Source organism: Gigantopelta aegis, chromosome 10 (assembly GCF_016097555.1).
Source record: "Gigantopelta aegis isolate Gae_Host chromosome 10, Gae_host_genome, whole genome shotgun sequence".
In the NCBI taxonomy this organism is placed as follows: Eukaryota; Metazoa; Mollusca; class Gastropoda; order Neomphalida; family Peltospiridae; genus Gigantopelta; species Gigantopelta aegis.
Window position 1 is genome coordinate 65,853,044 of NC_054708.1, and position 17,202 is coordinate 65,870,245.

At 37.9% G+C, this 17,202-nt stretch overlaps 1 protein-coding gene and 1 long non-coding RNA gene across 6 annotated transcripts in view; one reads left to right on the forward strand and one right to left on the reverse strand.

The window, feature by feature from the left end:
* The window catches only part of LOC121384109 (ecotropic viral integration site 5 ortholog-like), a 98,540-nt gene extending 83,407 nt beyond the window's left edge, over positions 1-15,133 (reverse strand). The window contains exons 1-2 of one of the 3 annotated variants that reach the window (XM_041514343.1): positions 14,535-15,133; positions 14,356-14,377 (exon numbers count right to left, since the gene is read on the reverse strand). The gene's annotated coding sequence lies outside the window, so the exon portion shown is untranslated. The remainder of the gene's footprint in view (positions 1-14,355; positions 14,378-14,534) is intronic. The other 2 variants (XM_041514345.1, XM_041514344.1) reach the window with 2 other exon arrangements.
* On the forward strand, positions 1,028-16,630 carry LOC121384110. Of its 3 annotated transcripts, none has more exons than XR_005959341.1 (3): positions 1,028-1,360; positions 8,299-8,571; positions 16,445-16,630. It is a non-coding gene; the product is annotated as an uncharacterized LOC121384110 (long non-coding RNA). The 3 variants fall into 3 exon arrangements; XR_005959340.1 differs by lacking the exon at positions 1,028-1,360 and adding an exon at positions 1,704-1,748; XR_005959339.1 differs by lacking the exon at positions 1,028-1,360 and adding an exon at positions 1,704-1,748 and having other exon boundaries at positions 8,299-8,562.
* The last annotated feature ends 572 nt before the right edge of the window (positions 16,631-17,202 follow it).

Genomic DNA, 17,202 nt, shown 5'->3' on the forward strand with positions numbered 1-17,202 from the left:
AACACACACTAAAGAACAGCACATAACAAGAATAAATTGAATGCTCAAATCATAAACACATACCAAGAATGTAGCATTAACACGATTACAGTTTTTATTGAGTACTTCATGAAAAAGCATTCCTTATGGTTAATGAGTTAGAACAAGCAGTAATATATAATATATATATGATGAGTAAGCCATCAACCAGACATTTTTTAGTGGATAGGTCTGAAAAAAACACGTCGACAATAGACCTATTCCAGCATCTATCAAGCAGTCATGTCTTAAAAGACCATGTACCTAAGAATGAGATATAAATTTGCTTAATGACACCTCAGCACATTAATTTTTTTAAACTAATGCATCCCTATTTGATGACTAACTTATTTTGATACTTGGTCAGGAGATAGGAAACCTGCTGCTGCCACAAAGGCTACACCATCCACAAAGCAATTTAAGCTATCTTTTATTATGCACTTCGCCATGTACTATGGTATATGATGTATATATGCAATATACCAGTCATGAGTCATTGGTTGGGCTGGGAAAAACATCATACCTCAGGCTAGCATTAGGGATGGGACGATTATTCAATGTTACTGAAAATCACGGTTTTAGGCCATTTCCCAATTTGCGAACCACGGTTTTTTTTTTTTTTTTTTTTTTTTTTTTTTTTTTTAAATGCACTTTCTCATTAAAAGACCAGGTATAGGCTTACACCACAACCTTTGTCTGACATACCACTAGCTGGAATGGGGAACAACCAATGGATCCTAAGACTCATTATACTCAAACATTGTTAATTAATTAATGAAATTTGCTGTAATTTCACAGATTTTGTATTAAATGTAAAACTATCTTCATAAAAATCATACATGTCTATTTCTAGCAGAAATATTCTGACTTGGTGCAGTTTGAAACACACAGTCTGTATCAAGTTCTGCTTTTAATTTCTGTGCAGGGAGCCGTTAAACATCCATTCACACACCCAAAACCACCCACCCACCCAAAACACACTCATCCATCCATCTTCTATTAAAAAGAGTAATGCTGAGCATATATTTCAGCTTACGATTTGTTAGCCTACACTGAAATGTCAACATACATAGTTAAATAAATAATTATACACATGTAGATTCTGTACCATCACTGGACTCAAATCATAACTATAGATATACATAATACAGTACATGTAAACAAATTTTCTAGGTCACAGTAAATATGAAGTCAGGTTGACTTAGCCATTCACTTCTCCCTGCTGACAGTGATACTTGTAATGTGTCATTTAATCAGTTCTGAACTCTACTCTGAGTTGACAAACACCCATACATGTTCATGTGTACAAATATATAGTTCGTCGCATGAGAGCCAGAAGGACGTAAGTGAATCAAAATTCATTTTTAAAAAGCCGAGATAATGAATGAAAACTGCTTTTCTTGATCTGTAGTAAAGATGTCGAATTTCTTTTAATGACAATGAAAGCTGAACATATTTACGATTTCTTTGTGTATTTGCGGTATTTATAGCATATTAGGTGTTTTAGTTGTTTGCTTAAATAGTTGTAGTTACGACAATTATTCATGATTGAATTAAATGCGTCACTTAAGACCAACAGTATATCAAGTAAATTTAAATATTTATTCTGAAAGAACCATCACTTCTAAAACATTTCAGTTTTGCAAATCACATATATATTTTTAAAAAGGAGAAAGCTTGTAAATAGAACATATTTAGAAGCAAACATTCAAAAAGGAATACAAGTAGAAGTACGTATTAATAAAATCACCGCTTAAACAAAATATTACGTGAAAAAAGTTATTTTACTTTTGTTAATAATAATACGATAAATAAAATCAAACTACTCTGACTCGTGAAATCCTTGTTTTCTTTGACCCACCCATGGGTAAAAAGGTATGGTGCCATACCCAAATATTTTTGCAGAATGTTTTTTTAAGTTAACTTTTTGACAAAATAAATTACTCTTATCATTACTGTATGATTTTCTTAATCCTAACCCTAAACGTAACCCATTTTCTTTCTGAGGGAGGACCTCCCATACCCCTGTTGACTGTGGTTGCATTCAATTTCATAGAGCCATACCCAAAAATTTCTTTCTGGCAGAAACACTGTGGTGGTAGTGCTCCATGTTCGTTGTTTGATGATGATGCATCAGAATCAGATGACTTGTCCATACAAAACCTCTTTTTCTAGGCAAGTATTCGTCCCTTATGAGTCATCAGAAAAGCTGATGTCATGTTGTGTGCAGTGTTCTTTCTGTGTTCTTTGAGCCATGGGAGTCCTTTTGCAGATAGTTCCTGGTTCTGCTGCCTCAGGGTGTACTTCACTAGTTTCAAGAATACCTGGTTTATCAGCTAGTGCAACAGACAAACCAGAATAGTTAAGCAAACTGAAGCTGGTATCCTTAATGAAGAAACTATGTTTAGCAGCCTATTGGTTTGGGATACACCGGGTTCAAGTGAAGCTCATTCAAAGGATATAGGATTTACATTTCCAATGAGGGTATGTACTGAATATCAAATCCAGAAGTAGTGAACACTATACCATGTCCACCTGTTGAGTATGCAGGATTCTTTCCAGGTTATATTGAGTGAACAGTAACCCCTACAGCTTCTGCTGTGTGTTGGGTGTACTCTCCGGGTTCTGTTGTGTGTTCAGTGCACACTCCTGGTTTTGTTGTGTATTTGCCGCAAGGCTCAGTGGGTAGGTGTAAACCACTTGCACCGACCAGTGATCCATAACTGGTTCAACAAAGGCCATGGTTTGTGCTATCCTGTCTGTGGGAAGCGCAAATAAAAGATCCCTTGCTGCCTGTCATAAAAGAGTAGCATATGTGGCGACAGCAGGTTTCCTCTAAAAAACAGTGTCAGAATGGCCATATGTTTGACATCCAATAGCCGATGATAAGATAAAAAATCAATGTGCTCTAGTGGCGTCGTTAAATAAAACAAACTTTACTTTTTGTTGTGTATTTGGTGATATCTCCGGGTTCTGTTGTGTGTCCAGTGATCTCTCCAGGTTATATTGCGTGTTCAGTGATCTCTCCAGGTTATATTGCGTGTTCAGTGATCTCTCCAGGTTCTGTTGTGTGTCCAGTGATCTCTCCAGGTTCTATTGTGTGTTCAGTGACTTTTCCAGGTTCTGTTGTGTGTCCAGTGATCTTTCCAAGTTATGTTGTGTGTTGGGTATACTCTCCGGGTTCTGTTGTGTTCAGTGCACACTCCTGGTTCTGTTGTGTGTGTGTCCAATGATCTTTCCAGGTTCTGTTGTGTGTCCAGTGATCTCTCCAGGTTATATTGCGTGTTCAGTGATCTCTCCAGGTTATATTATGTTTTCAGTGATCTCTCCAGGTTTTGTTGTGTGTCCAGTCATCTCTCCAGGTTATATTGTGTGTTCAGTGATCTCTCCAGGTTATGATGTGTGTTCAGTGATCTCTCCAGGTTCTGTTGTGTGTTCAGTGATCCCTCCAGGTTCTACTGTGTGTTCAGTGATCTCTCCAGGTTCTATCGTGTTCGGTGATCTCTTCAGGTTCTACTGTGTTAGAGATCTCTCCAGGTCATGTATGATGTGTGTTCAGTGATATCTCCAGACTATGTTATGTGCAGTGTTCTCTCCGTGTTTTATTGAGTGTTAAGTGATCAATCCTCTGGTTTTTGTTGTGTGTGCTAAATTATTTTCTGGGTCTGTTGTGAGTGATATGTCATGTTCAAGTTCTCTTGTGTGTGCTATGTCATGATCATGGTATGTTGTATGTGTGTTCTGTCATGTTCTTCTTTAGGTTCTGTTGTGTGTACTATGTCACATTCAGGTTCTGTTGTGTGTGCCACGTCATCTTCAAGTTTTGTTGTGAGTTCTCTATTATGTTCAGGTTCTGTCGCAAGTTACTGGATAAGGGCTGTGGTATGTGCCGTCCTGTCTGTGGGGAAGTCTATATAAAAGATACCTTTCTGCATTAGGAAAAATGTAGCGGGTTTCCTCTGATGACTACAAGTCATAATTACCAAATGTTTGACATCCAATAGCCAAGGATTCATTAATCAATGTGCTCTAGTGGTGTCGTTAAACAAAACAAACAAATAAACCGTCGCAAGTGCTATATCACGTTCATTTTCTACGGTGATTATTTTTTCATGTTCTGCTTTTTGCTATGTTATGTTCAGTTCTTGTTGTCATTGATGTGCCCCGTCCTGTTGTGTGAGCTATGTTATATTCATGTTCTGTTGTGTGAGCTATGTCATGTTCAGCTTATGTTGCGTGTGCTATGTCATGTTCAGCTTCTGTTGTGCATGCTGTGTTGTGTTAATGTTTTGGTGTGTGTGTGTGTTGTGTCATGTTCACATTCAACATTCTGTTACAAATATTCGTTAACTGTATAAAGTTAATCAAAATTCACAGATTTTGCTATCATTTAGACCACATTCACTTTATTCGCCTTTTAACCTTACGTCTGATTACATTGTCTTCTGTTACTGGACTTTGTCCTGGATAATTTACAATTGCGTTTGTATGTGCAATATTGTTAATCCATAATGCCTACATGTAGTGCAATCCTATAGATCTTCAAAGGCAGCTAAAAGACGGAACTTGATCACTGTAACATACAATTAAATACATCCAAAATCAGTGTAATTATGTTTGCACTTTGGTCATATATGCCACATACAACACTATTATGAATTAAAATTGTGTCTACAGACACAAATTACATGTTGGAAACTTTGCTTCGATTAAAAAACTTCAAAATAGATATTTATTTTTCAAGAAAATTCACCAAAACATGTTTATTATTATAATTATGGTGCACATAAAATAGCAAACCATACAAACATTAATGTTACTGCAATTCCTATTTATATATACATACACAATTCTTGTCTGTTGCCAAATGGTTCATTGCATGCTGTATCAAATTTGTTTTCCATATTAGACCGGGCTCTCACAACAAAAGTCATATTATTTTTAAGATTCAAGCACATAAAAATATTGACATAATGTACATGTATGCTCTATTGTACTTCGCATTTGTAATTTCTATCACAAAACGATAAAGAATGCATATGGGTCGTATTTGGCACATACGACCTACATGTGTGTATGTCAGACATAATTATATAACGAACTGTATTTAAAAAGGGTGTATATACCACATACGACCAGTCATGTTCACATAATGGACAGCAAGCAAATCGGAGGAGGAAAGTCGTATGTGTCAGTTACGTCTATTTTCGTGCAAATTGGTATCTGTGATTCACTTACGACCATTTAAATCCTTCTGTATAAGCGATGCTATTAGGGACACAGCTACGATTTTTTGTGACAATATGTAATCGGGGATGGCGATTCCAAATATGCAAAAAAGATGTTTTAGGTCGTATCTGCCACTTATGACCTTTTAGCTCTCACGCGACAACATATATTTATGTAACATATACATACTGTGTTATTGGCATACATTTTATTTTTGGTCAAGATCTAGCACAGTACAACAGTCAATAATGTGTTTGGGTCGAATTATTAAATTCCCTCAGTGCACCCATTCTGTGTAAGGGTGTTTTTCCCATCCCAACAAGTGCCCCACAATGTGTATATCAACGGCCTTGGTATGTGCTGTTTGTCTGAGGGAAAGTGTATATAGATGTAAAAGATCCATTGCTGCTAATTGAAAAATGAAGCACGGTTTCTTTGAAGACTACAGGTACATATAAGAAATACTAAACGTCTGACATCCAATAGCTGGCAATTAATAAATCAATGTGCTCTAGTGGTGTCATTAAATAAAATAAATGTTAACATTAGAGTTTATTTAAAATAACATAAATATAATGAAAGACAAAATTACCCACCTATCAATGGACACACCAACACTTCATTAAAATGGTTACTGCAAACCAAACATTTTTAAAGACGGTAGGCAACATTTTACATAAATTTAGATTACCAAACAAAAAAACTAGTGCTTTTCAGCCTGTGAAAACAACCTCTATCGCACCCCCACCCATCCCCACCCCACCCCCACCACCATAAAAAAAAAAAAAAAAAAAAAATATTTGTAGTGGTGTTGTATAACAGTATTGTATATATTTATGCAATATATCCACCCACCCTCTTAGGGCAGTATCTATTTCTTTTAATAAAATATCTATATAGTACTTATCATCATACATATATACATGTACTGTACATGTATGTATACATTTAGTACAATTAATCCACATTCATACTGTACAGTCAATCCTGTGTTGAGAAGGACTTCTGGGCCCAGAGCTTCTAGATTATGGTAGCCCCACTCCCATGGCTAGTGATATTCAATGTGGGGCTAGTAAATAACTACTACTGCCATGCCAGACAGGGCTTCTAGATTATGGTAGCCCCACTCCCATGGCTAGTGATATTCAATGTGGGGCTAGTAAATAACTACTACTGCCATGCCAGACAGGGCTTCTAGATTATGGTAGCCCCACTCCCATGGCTAGTGATATTCAATGTGGGGCTAGTAAATAACTACTACTGCCATGCCAGACAGGGCTTCTAGATTATGGTAGCCCCACTCCCATGGCTAGTGATATTCAATGTGGGGCTAGTAAATAACTACTACTGCCATGCCAGACAGGGCTTCTAGATTATGGTAGCCCCACTCCCATGGCTAGTGATATTCAATGTGGGACTAGTAAATAACTACTACTGCCATGCCAGACAGGGCTTCTAGATTATGGTAGCCCCACTCCCATGGCTAGTGATATTCAATGTGGGGCTAGTAAATAACTACTACTGCCATGCCAGACAGGGCTTCTAGATTATGGTAGCCCCACTCCCATGGCTAGTGATATTCAATGTGGGGCTAGTAAATAACTACTACTGCCATGCCAGACAGGGCTTCTAGATTATGGTATCCCCACTCCCATGGCTAGTGATATTCAATGTGGGGCTAGTAAATAAAATCACTGATCCAATTTTATAAAAATTCTAGCTCTGTCTTGCCCCATGTATATACATGTTGACTGGATATATGGTCCTTATCCACATTTAACTTCTATCTGGTGGATAAAACTGAAAAGCTGGGATAGGATTTATCCAGGTTTACATTTATTCAGTCATCGAGTATATGGACTAAATCAATATGTACATTAAGTACTGTACTAAGTTATTTGGGAGAAAAGAAAAATGGTATCCAAATAAAACAGTGGCAGTTTGACTCCAACTTCAAATAATTTTCACACGCCCACATCCTTTCAATGTTCATACATGCCCCCCCCCCCCCCCCCCCCCCCCCCCCCCCCCCCCCCCCCCCCCCCCCCCCCCCCCCCCCCCCCCCCCCCCCTGCATCCAGTATGACCAGTGGCTTGGTCCAAGGCGGATTTGAGCCAATATCACTGTACCCATACATGTAAGTTCTTCCCATTTATTAAGTGTCTAGACCATTGAGACCTATATATGTATGGTCTAAAATATCCTTTTGTGTCAAAGAGTACAGTGTAATAATTGAGATTTCAATATGTACACTGTTCTACAAACATTTTGCATACACAAGGTGCAGGACTGAACCAATACTGCATACGAACACAAATTAGCTTACCTGTTGCAGGTGTGTTACTTAACTTGTAATGCCGTAAAGTACACCCAGTCTATACACTCAGCAGTCTGAGCATAACATTAGGGAGAATATTGCCTGAGAAGACTGCCCGGTCCAAGTTGAGATGCACTTAGAGATAATGAGAGTCAACACAGTACTGCCCACTCCTGACAAGTCAGGTTACAACCTGTGGAGAGATTTAATTGCATGATCCCCAAATCACGCTCAGTAGTAACAATGTAATTAACTGTTTACATTAGCAGGGTGTCGAATGTAGCACAAGTCAATAGGTCTCTGGAGACCAATGGATTTCATGTTGGACCTAAACCTTTCACTATACTAGAGTTGCTATATAAAAAAAAAAAAAAAAAAAAAACCCAGAGAAGTGGGGAATTTGCGGGGAAGAATATGTGTAGCTCAACCAGGGATTCTGCCAGAGGGTAAAACGAGTATGACGCTATACTCAAATATTTTTTTTATCATTACTGTATCATGTATGATTATCTTAACCCTAACTCTAACCCATTTTCCTTCTGGGTGAGGCACCCCCCCCCCCCCCCCCCCCCCACACACACACACCCCATACCTCCTATCAACTGTGATTGCATTCAGCACATACATTGTAAACAGTCAATTTCATAGCACCATACCCAAAAATTTCTTTCTGGCAGAAACACTGTCAACATATTGTTTTAATTAGGGCATTTTTTGTATATCTTGTTTGTCAGGTGGTAAAGCTGTAAAGAGACATCTCAGACAGCTGAGTCTACTACACCTGTGGTTGCCAGGACATTGTTGTGATTGCATGTACACATGTAATTGGATATCAGGACACAAATACAGCATGATGATCAGATTATTATCACCACAGATCATGACAGAGCCAGAGAAGGAAGAGGAAGCTACCGGAGTGGCAGAGTTGTATGTCAGGACTCCATGGCCATTATCCCTCAACATCTACTCGTGCTGGAGGACAAGTGTCAACTTTATTGGTACAAAGAGTCAGTTTCGTAATATTTAAAATGATTTTTAGTTCACTTGTTCAGTGTTGTAAAAACTAAAGTCCCACTAACCAACTAAGAACTAACCCACTGTCTTGGACAGACAGCCCAGATAATTGAGGTGTGTGCCCAGGACAGTGTGCTTGAACCTTAATTGGACATGAGCACGAAAATAAGTTGAAATGAAATAAAAATGTAAAAACAAAAGATATGTCCGGCCTACACCCAAAATAACACGTCCTAGGCAAGCAGTAAAGTTTTAATGCACAGCTCAGCATGTACATGTTCATATATGTAATTTCATACTTGTAATAAAATAGTGCTTGAACTTGTAATATGAAACTTACAAAAAATTAGAAAACGTTTTTGCCATAGCAGGCATTTTGCCAAAACTAAATTTGATGGTATGTAACAAAAACAGTAGTTCATAACTGCTCCTACTATAGTACGTTCCATTCTCCTACAAAAATGGGGTGTTTTTTTGTAAATAATTTCAGTTTGGTTTGATGTAACATAAAAAGTAAAAAGTGTTTTGAAAATAACCAAATAATACTATTTTTGTGGGCAATTTAGAAAATAATTGGTTCAGAAATAAATAACTTGTTGTAAATTCCATAGTATTAAAAAAGGCGATGCCTGTAGGTGGTTATGGGTTTGAAATATTTTGAACTTCGACACTGCATTTCATGTTTTGATAACTTTCTAAAATCAGTTCATCATCTTTCTAAAATATATTAAAATATAAGATTTTACCCTCCATACCCTATGGTAATTTTGTGCCTGCCAATATATTAAACCATTAATTTTTGCAACAAAATTACACCAATACTTTCTAATCCAGTAGTAAAAAGCTGCCATTGGTGAAGGCCCTGATCAACATATGTATTATAATTCATATCGCAGCTATGGCAATTTCTGTCAGTGCGCCACCACTGTTAACTTTGAGCTCTGTTAAAACTCTACTACATGTACTAATAACACTGTACTACTTTCGGCATACTAAGTTCAATTTCTGTCGGTGCGCCACCACTGTTAACTTTGAGCTCTGTTAAAACTCTACTACATGTACTAATAACACTGTACTACTTTCGGCATACTAAGTTCAATTTCTGTCGGTGCGCCACCACTGTTAACTTTGAGCTCTGTTAAAACTCTACTACATGTACTAATAACACTGTACTACTTTCGGCATACTAAGTTCAATTTCTGTCGGTGCGCCACCACTGTTAACTTTGAGCTCTGTTAAAACTCTACTACATGTACTAATAACACTGTACTACTTTCGGCATACTAAGTTCAATTTCTGTCGGTGTGCCACCACTGTTAACTTTGAGCTCTGTTAAAACTCTACTACATGTACTAATAACACTGTACTACTTTCGGCATACTAAGTTCAATTTCTGTCAGTGCGCCACCACTGTTAACTTTGAGCTCTGTAAAAACTCTACTACATGTACTAATAACACTGTACTACTTTCGGCATACTAAGTTCAATTTCTGTCAGTGCGCCACCACTGTTAACTTTGAGCTCTGTACAAACTCTACTACATGTACTAATAACACTGTACTACTTTCGGCATACTAAGTTCAATTTCTGTCAGTGCGCCACCACTGTTAACTTTGAGCTCTGTTAAAACTCTACTACATGTACTAATAACACTACTACTTTCGGCATACTAAGTTCAATTTCTGTCGGTGCGCCACCACTGTTAACTTTGAGCTCTGTTAAAACTCTACTACATGTACTAATAACACTGTACTACTTTCGGCATACTAAGTTCAATTTCTGTCAGTGCGCCACCACTGTTAACTTTGAGCTCTGTAAAAACTCTACTACATGTACTAATAACACTGTACTACTTTCAGCATACTAAGTTCAATTTCTGTCAGTGCGCCACCACTGTTAACTTTGAGCTCTGTTAAAACTCTACTACATGTACTAATAACACTGTACTACTTTCGGCATACTAAGTTCAATTTCTGTCAGTGCGCCACCACTGTTAACTTTGAGCTCTGTTAAAACTCTACTACATGTACTAATAACACTGTACTACTTTCGGCATACTAAGTTCAAATTTTACGTAGCTTCCCTTTATTTTTCGGTGGACCGTTAAAAAAAGCGCCCAAATTCCTTCATTAAAACTGTGCAACCTTTCTTTTTGGGCTTAATCCTACAGGACTTTAAAAATTCCATAGCACCAAAACTACCCCCTGCCCACTACCAACCCCAGTTGGGCTGCTGATGCTCTCTTACACCTGCCAATGTGAATGGTCCCCTCTCCCACCCACTCTAACCCCATTCCTGTGCTGGACAGAGGAGCCGATCAAGGTCGGCATCTGTGCCCATGACAGGTGTGCACTACAACAGCTTGCTCTGAATGTGCACATAAAACCCTCTGATCTGACCTGACTAATAACATTCCAATACATGTAAATAAATGAATGAAAGATCCACGAGCATGGAATATATATTGTCTATGGGTGTCACACAAAGGTACTTGGATCATTGTAAGCCTATATATGGACGATTCATACATAAATACTTCAGTGACAATGTTCAGTCAGATTTCCATCACATTATACAGTAACTTTAATAAATTCAAGTACTGTCATGTAGCTTTTATGAAAAAAGCAATAACTTTTCCCTATAGAATTAATGAAGAAGTTTATTGCATTTAAAACATTAGAAACTTTTACCATTTTTATCACCTTTACTTGTTTTATGTTAAACAACCCAATAAACGGACACCACAGGTATAGCTGGATATTTTGTCACCACTGACTTTCAATATATAGAACTTCAAGTATTTTTACTTAAGGTGTGTCCATTATTTCTTTTAAATTCATTGGGATAAGAACAAAAAAAGCATGTACAAACTGTGAACTGACACAGTCGTTCATACAACTGTTTGCCACATTCCCATGCACCATATTTCAGGAGAACCGTTGTTCTGTTCACGTGTTGGTTAAGCAACTTTAAAATTATGAGCACCGCCAGTTGGTTACGTGGTGAACAATTACATTTTAAAATTAAAAGTACCGTATATCAGCAAAGAAAGTAAGAATCAGTTTGTTTTTAAATACATATGAACCACCAATGTAGCATAGAACTGTTGTGGTTCAAGTGTTTTAGGATTACGTAGGTCTAACTCATCGGTTACGAGAACTACTAGTATATTCATGTAACTGAACAATCAGTTACCTACATCAGTACATGTACCTAAGTAAAACTCACATGAACTATATTCTGGTTACCATAGATTTTGAGATATTGTCCCTTTGTTCCCACACCCCCGCCCCCTTCATTCCCCGATGAACCTAAAAGAAATAACTGTACTTATAATTACAGGCCATAGGATTTCAAATTTCATGGGAAACACTTTTTCAGTTCCATGCCTTGTGATCATCTCGCTCCAGCCAGTGCACCACGACTGCAATATCAAAGGCTGTGGTATGTATTATCCTGTCTGTGGGACGGTGCATATAAAATATCCCTTGCTGCTAATCGAAAAGTGTAACCCATTAAGTGGCGACAGCGTGTTTCCACTATCAATATCTGTGTGGTCATTATAACCATATGTCCGACGCCATTTAATCGTAAATAAAATATGTTGAGTTTGTCATTATATAAAACATTTCTTTCCTTCCTTGCGATCATGGGAACCCATAGGAAACATAGTTGTACTCATGAATATAATAATCATGGGAAATTTTTTTTCAGTTCCGTGATTTTACCAACAAAATACCGGAAACGATAATTTCCATGAAATCTGAAGGCCTGAATTAAATTTGAAACATTCATATAAACACAAACAAGAATTACAATGTCCACAGTCAATAGGGGCCATGGGGGCCTCCCCAAGACAGGAAATGGATTAGGGTTTGGGTTAAGAAAATCCTATAATAATGATAAAAGTCATTAATTCTGTCAAAAGGTCAATCTGCAAAAACATTTGGATATTGCGTCATACCCATTTTACCCTCTGGCAAAAATTGATAATATATATGCAACATATGTAACACATGTTTGAGATGAGTTTAATTGTCTAGTAATTAGTAGCTCTAAATTAAATTAACCTATTTAAAGCAAAGTTTCTGGCTTCCTAATTATCAGATAGTGTGTATGCAAACCAGTGGCGGATCCAGAAAATCTATTTGGGGGGTGGGGGGGGGAGGCCAATGACATGAGGTGAAATGCCAAGGGAACTTTGGGAGAGGTTTGGAGGGGGATAAAAAAAACTTTTTAATATATATCACAGCGCAAATTTAGGGGGGTGGCCCCTGCCCCCACTAGATCCGTCTCTGCAAACTCTATTCACTAATCACTCAAGCATTTCCAATAATATACCTGTATAGATTATATGTACAAAATCAAACCCCAAGAAAATGACAATCAATATCTGATGTTGTGTCAAAAGCATGTATGTATGTGGAATACGGACATTTGCCCCCCAGTCCAAAAATGGATAGGTGGACATTTGCTATATTGATAAAATGAAACAAAAACACTAAATATTGTGAACAACTTTATTTTCATTTTGAGCACTGGGTTAGGGTTAGGGTTAGTAATTTAAGTTGTTAATTAAACCAATTTTTATACTGGGGGGGCAAATGTCCTAGCCAACATTTCTACTGGGGGCAAATGTCCTAGCCAACATTTCTACTGGGGCGCAAATGTCCTAGCCATCATTTCGACTGGGGGGGGGGGGGGGGGGGGAGAGGGGGCAAATGTCCACCTATCCATTTTTGGACTGGGGGGCAAATGTCCTGGGGGGCAAATGTCCTGGATTCATGTATGTACTTCTACACATGTATGTACATATATATGTACGTCCTCACTTTATCAAGAGCTAAAAGAATTGTGTCATTATAAGGACTGATAAAATTTCCAGACCATGCTATCATTAAAAAAGTATATATTATATTCAGTGGCAGATCTAAATTTTACAAGTTATTAGTTTGTTTTGGGGTGTGTGGGTTTTTTTTTGGGGGGGGGGGGGGGTAATGTTGGAGAATCTGAGGAATCCCTTTGGGAACGTATGTGGCCTTTGACCACATGTCACTGGGGTTTTTTTACCTGCTACTTATTTTGTTCAGTTTGATAAGTTAATATAAAAACAAATTAAGTAATGTTCATGGCAGAACTGAATTATTTTTTATCAAACTAAAGGTCCAAGACATGAGATTTTGTATTTTAAAAATCATACTAAAACGTTGGCAGCAGTTTGGGTTTTGAAGTTTTAACAATTTTCAGGGTTTCTCGAATTTTTATAAAAATCCACTACCCATGGAATCAGTGGTTAAATTTTTTTACTAGCCATGATTAAAATTCCACTAGCCCTACTTTAAGTAAATACAATTTTACTAATAGGAATAAATAGATAAGTCACCTAAAGAAAGAGATGGATCTTAAAAACCCTTAGATTTGGAGGATGGGTGTGCAGGATGTTCATATTTACAAAATTATGAAAATATACTTAAATGCAGCATTTGACAACTTTTTTTTCACTAGCCATCGGGCATGTTCATAGTATTTATTTAATAGCCCAAAATTTAATGTCACTAGCCATGGGAGTGGGACTACCATAATCTAGAATCCCTGCAATTTTCAACATTTAAGTATGCTTGGGGCCCTATCGGGACTATTAAGCTAATTAAAGACTTCATTCTATTTTGATGTTTCTTACTTTGGGGATTTAAAAAAAAAATTATTGATTTTACTCTGTAGTCTACTAGACTATAGTAGTCAATAAATACAAAAATTAGAAACATAGTAGTACTTACTTGTACATAGTATCCGGATTTCCTATTAAAAGAAAAAAGAAAGAATTTTTTTTAAAAGTGACAGTAAACAGCAGGCTATCTGACAGCAAATTATTTTTTTTTGGTCAAACCAGTGACATATTATTATTAAAACAACCTTTAAAGTAGACACAAATACAATCAACCAAGAGCTAACATACCTGAATGTGGAACTATTGTATTGTGGGCGATGGTTGACTCAGTGTTGTTATAACCCAGGATAATAAAATACGAGAGAAAGTTTAGACACAAATGATCAATCCGCCCTCTATATTTTCACCATTGATGTTTCACACTGGACTGGTTCAATTTGTCTGAAGATTTACACAGACGCGGAATAAATGATTAAAAACCAGTTTTGTTGAGTTCGCATATTTCCGATGCTTCCCGACTCGCAGCTAATGTTGACGTAGATTACCGAGAAAAAAAAAACGACAAGGAAAGGAATGTTTACATTATTAATCAATGGCTAGTAGATTTGGGTCTAAAATTAATGATAACTGCTATATTCAACATAGTGAGACAAATAAAACGTTGTCACTTGTATAATCCTGGATTTGCTGCCATTTTAACATGGTTCATACTTATATAGTAGTAACAGAGCTTTTTAACAACTACAGGGGCGGGATTTAGCTCAGTCGGTTGAGTGCTTGCTTGAGGTGCTTGCGTCGCATGATCGAACCACCTCGGTGGATCCATTCAGCTAATTGGGCTTTTTCTTGTTCCAAGCAGTGTAGGCCTACGACAACGGCCGTGGTTTGTGCTTTCATGTCTATAGGGCCTATAAAAAAATCCCTTGCTGCATTAGAAAAAAATGTATAGCGGGTTTCCTCTAATGACTAAGAAAGAAAGAAATGTTTTATTTAACGACGCACTCAACACATTTTATTTACGGTTACATGGCGTCAAACATATGGTTAAGGACCACACAGATAAAGAGAGAGGAAACCCGCTGTCGCCACTTCATGGGCTACTATTTTCGATTAGCAGCAAGGGATCTTTTATAAGCACCACTCCACAGACAGAGTAGTACATACTACGGCCTTTGATATACCAGTCGTGGTACATTGGCTGGAACGAGAAATAACCCAATGGACCCACCGACGGGGGTCGATCCCAGACAGACCGCCCAGCGAGCGAGCGCTGTACCACTGGGCTATGTCCCGCCCCACCCCACCCCCTCTAATGACTACGAGTCAGAATCACCAAATGTTTGATAGCCGATGATTAATTAATCAATGTGCTCCAATGTGTGTTTAGAATACGTGTCTATATTTTATGGGTTTTGTGGTTTTTTGTTGTTTTGTTTTTGTTTTTGTTTTGGGTTTTGGGGTGGGGGGGGGTTGTGTGTGGTTTTTTGTCTTTGTCTTCCTAATGTTTCTAGTGGTCTGCAATAACTTTGTATGTACGAACAAATATATATATAAATAAACAGAAGTTTGAGCTACTACATATATATTAGAAACACATTGGGTACGCTACATACAGACACTGAAATTTAAAACCAATTTTTTTAAATTTTAGTGGTGAAACTTTAGGGCTTTGTAAAATGGGAATCTCTTAACAAAAGCAGCAAAAGCAGAACAGTCTTTTCAAGATAAACCTCGACGTTTTACGTCGTGGTGAATTGTTTCTTGAAATAATTATACCTACACATAAATTGTCCTAGCTGATTTGTTTGGGGGAGGGGGGGGGTGTTTATTAATCAGGTTTTAAAATATATATATATTTCAAGTGCGTAAGTAACGGTGGGAGGGGGGTGGGGCGAGGGGTGTCAGGTTCAAGAACACTGCTCAAAGTGAATTTTCTGTTTTTTAATGTTTTCCAGAGGAGCTTGATTCGAACACACACACACACACACACAGAGAGAGAGAGACACACACACACACACACACACACACACACACACACACACACACCTTGGAAACTTAATTCGCGTGCCAAACTGGTGACCCCACCCTCATTATGCCGTTTATTCGTTTATATTTATACTATAAATACGTAGGCTACATTACTAGTAATATGTTGTATTTTAGTAATTTTTGCAATTTTTTTCTTTCTGTTTGTTCAGCCATATGGTACGCCCAGCGGGAGAGGGGCCGGGTCAGACATTATGAGTGGAGGGGTTCGCCGACACCGTGTAGGCCTATGTTATAAAATAAAGCCAGTTATGTAGGCCTACTCTATAGGAGATAGTAAACACGAAACAAATATCAGGTTTTGGATGAATTTATTAAAAAAAATTATATAAATTTAACTTTTGTTATTTCTTTGATGTCTAAACATGATTGACAGGCCGTGTGTGTGGGGGGGGGGGGGGAGCACTGACGGACCGGGTACAAACTTTATATCAGATTTTGGTTACAGTGGCAAACATTAATGTGATATCCCCCCCCCCCCCCCCCCCAGTTCCCACAGGCCTGATTGGTGTAAAATATATGCAATATATGCAATACAAGCTCCTATTTGTATCCAATGTACACCCGTACATGGGAGATCGATGTACACCCGTACATGGGAGATCGATGTACACCCGTACATGGGAGATCGATGTACACCCGTACATCGGAGATCGATGTACGCCCGTACATGGGGATGGGGAGAGACGGACGTAAAGATCAAATGTACATGGAGGAGATGGGTGTGTGTGTGTGTGGGGGGGGGGGGGGGGGGGTAACAAATCCCAAATTTTGTTTTGTTGCGCGCACGCAGGCTACTATATGGATACCCTTGTTTGACGTTTTTGGTTGCCACAGATGTTAAAAATTGAAAAAGTCATTAATTATATTTATTTGGAAAACGATTCGCGATGTTTCATAAAATCGATGC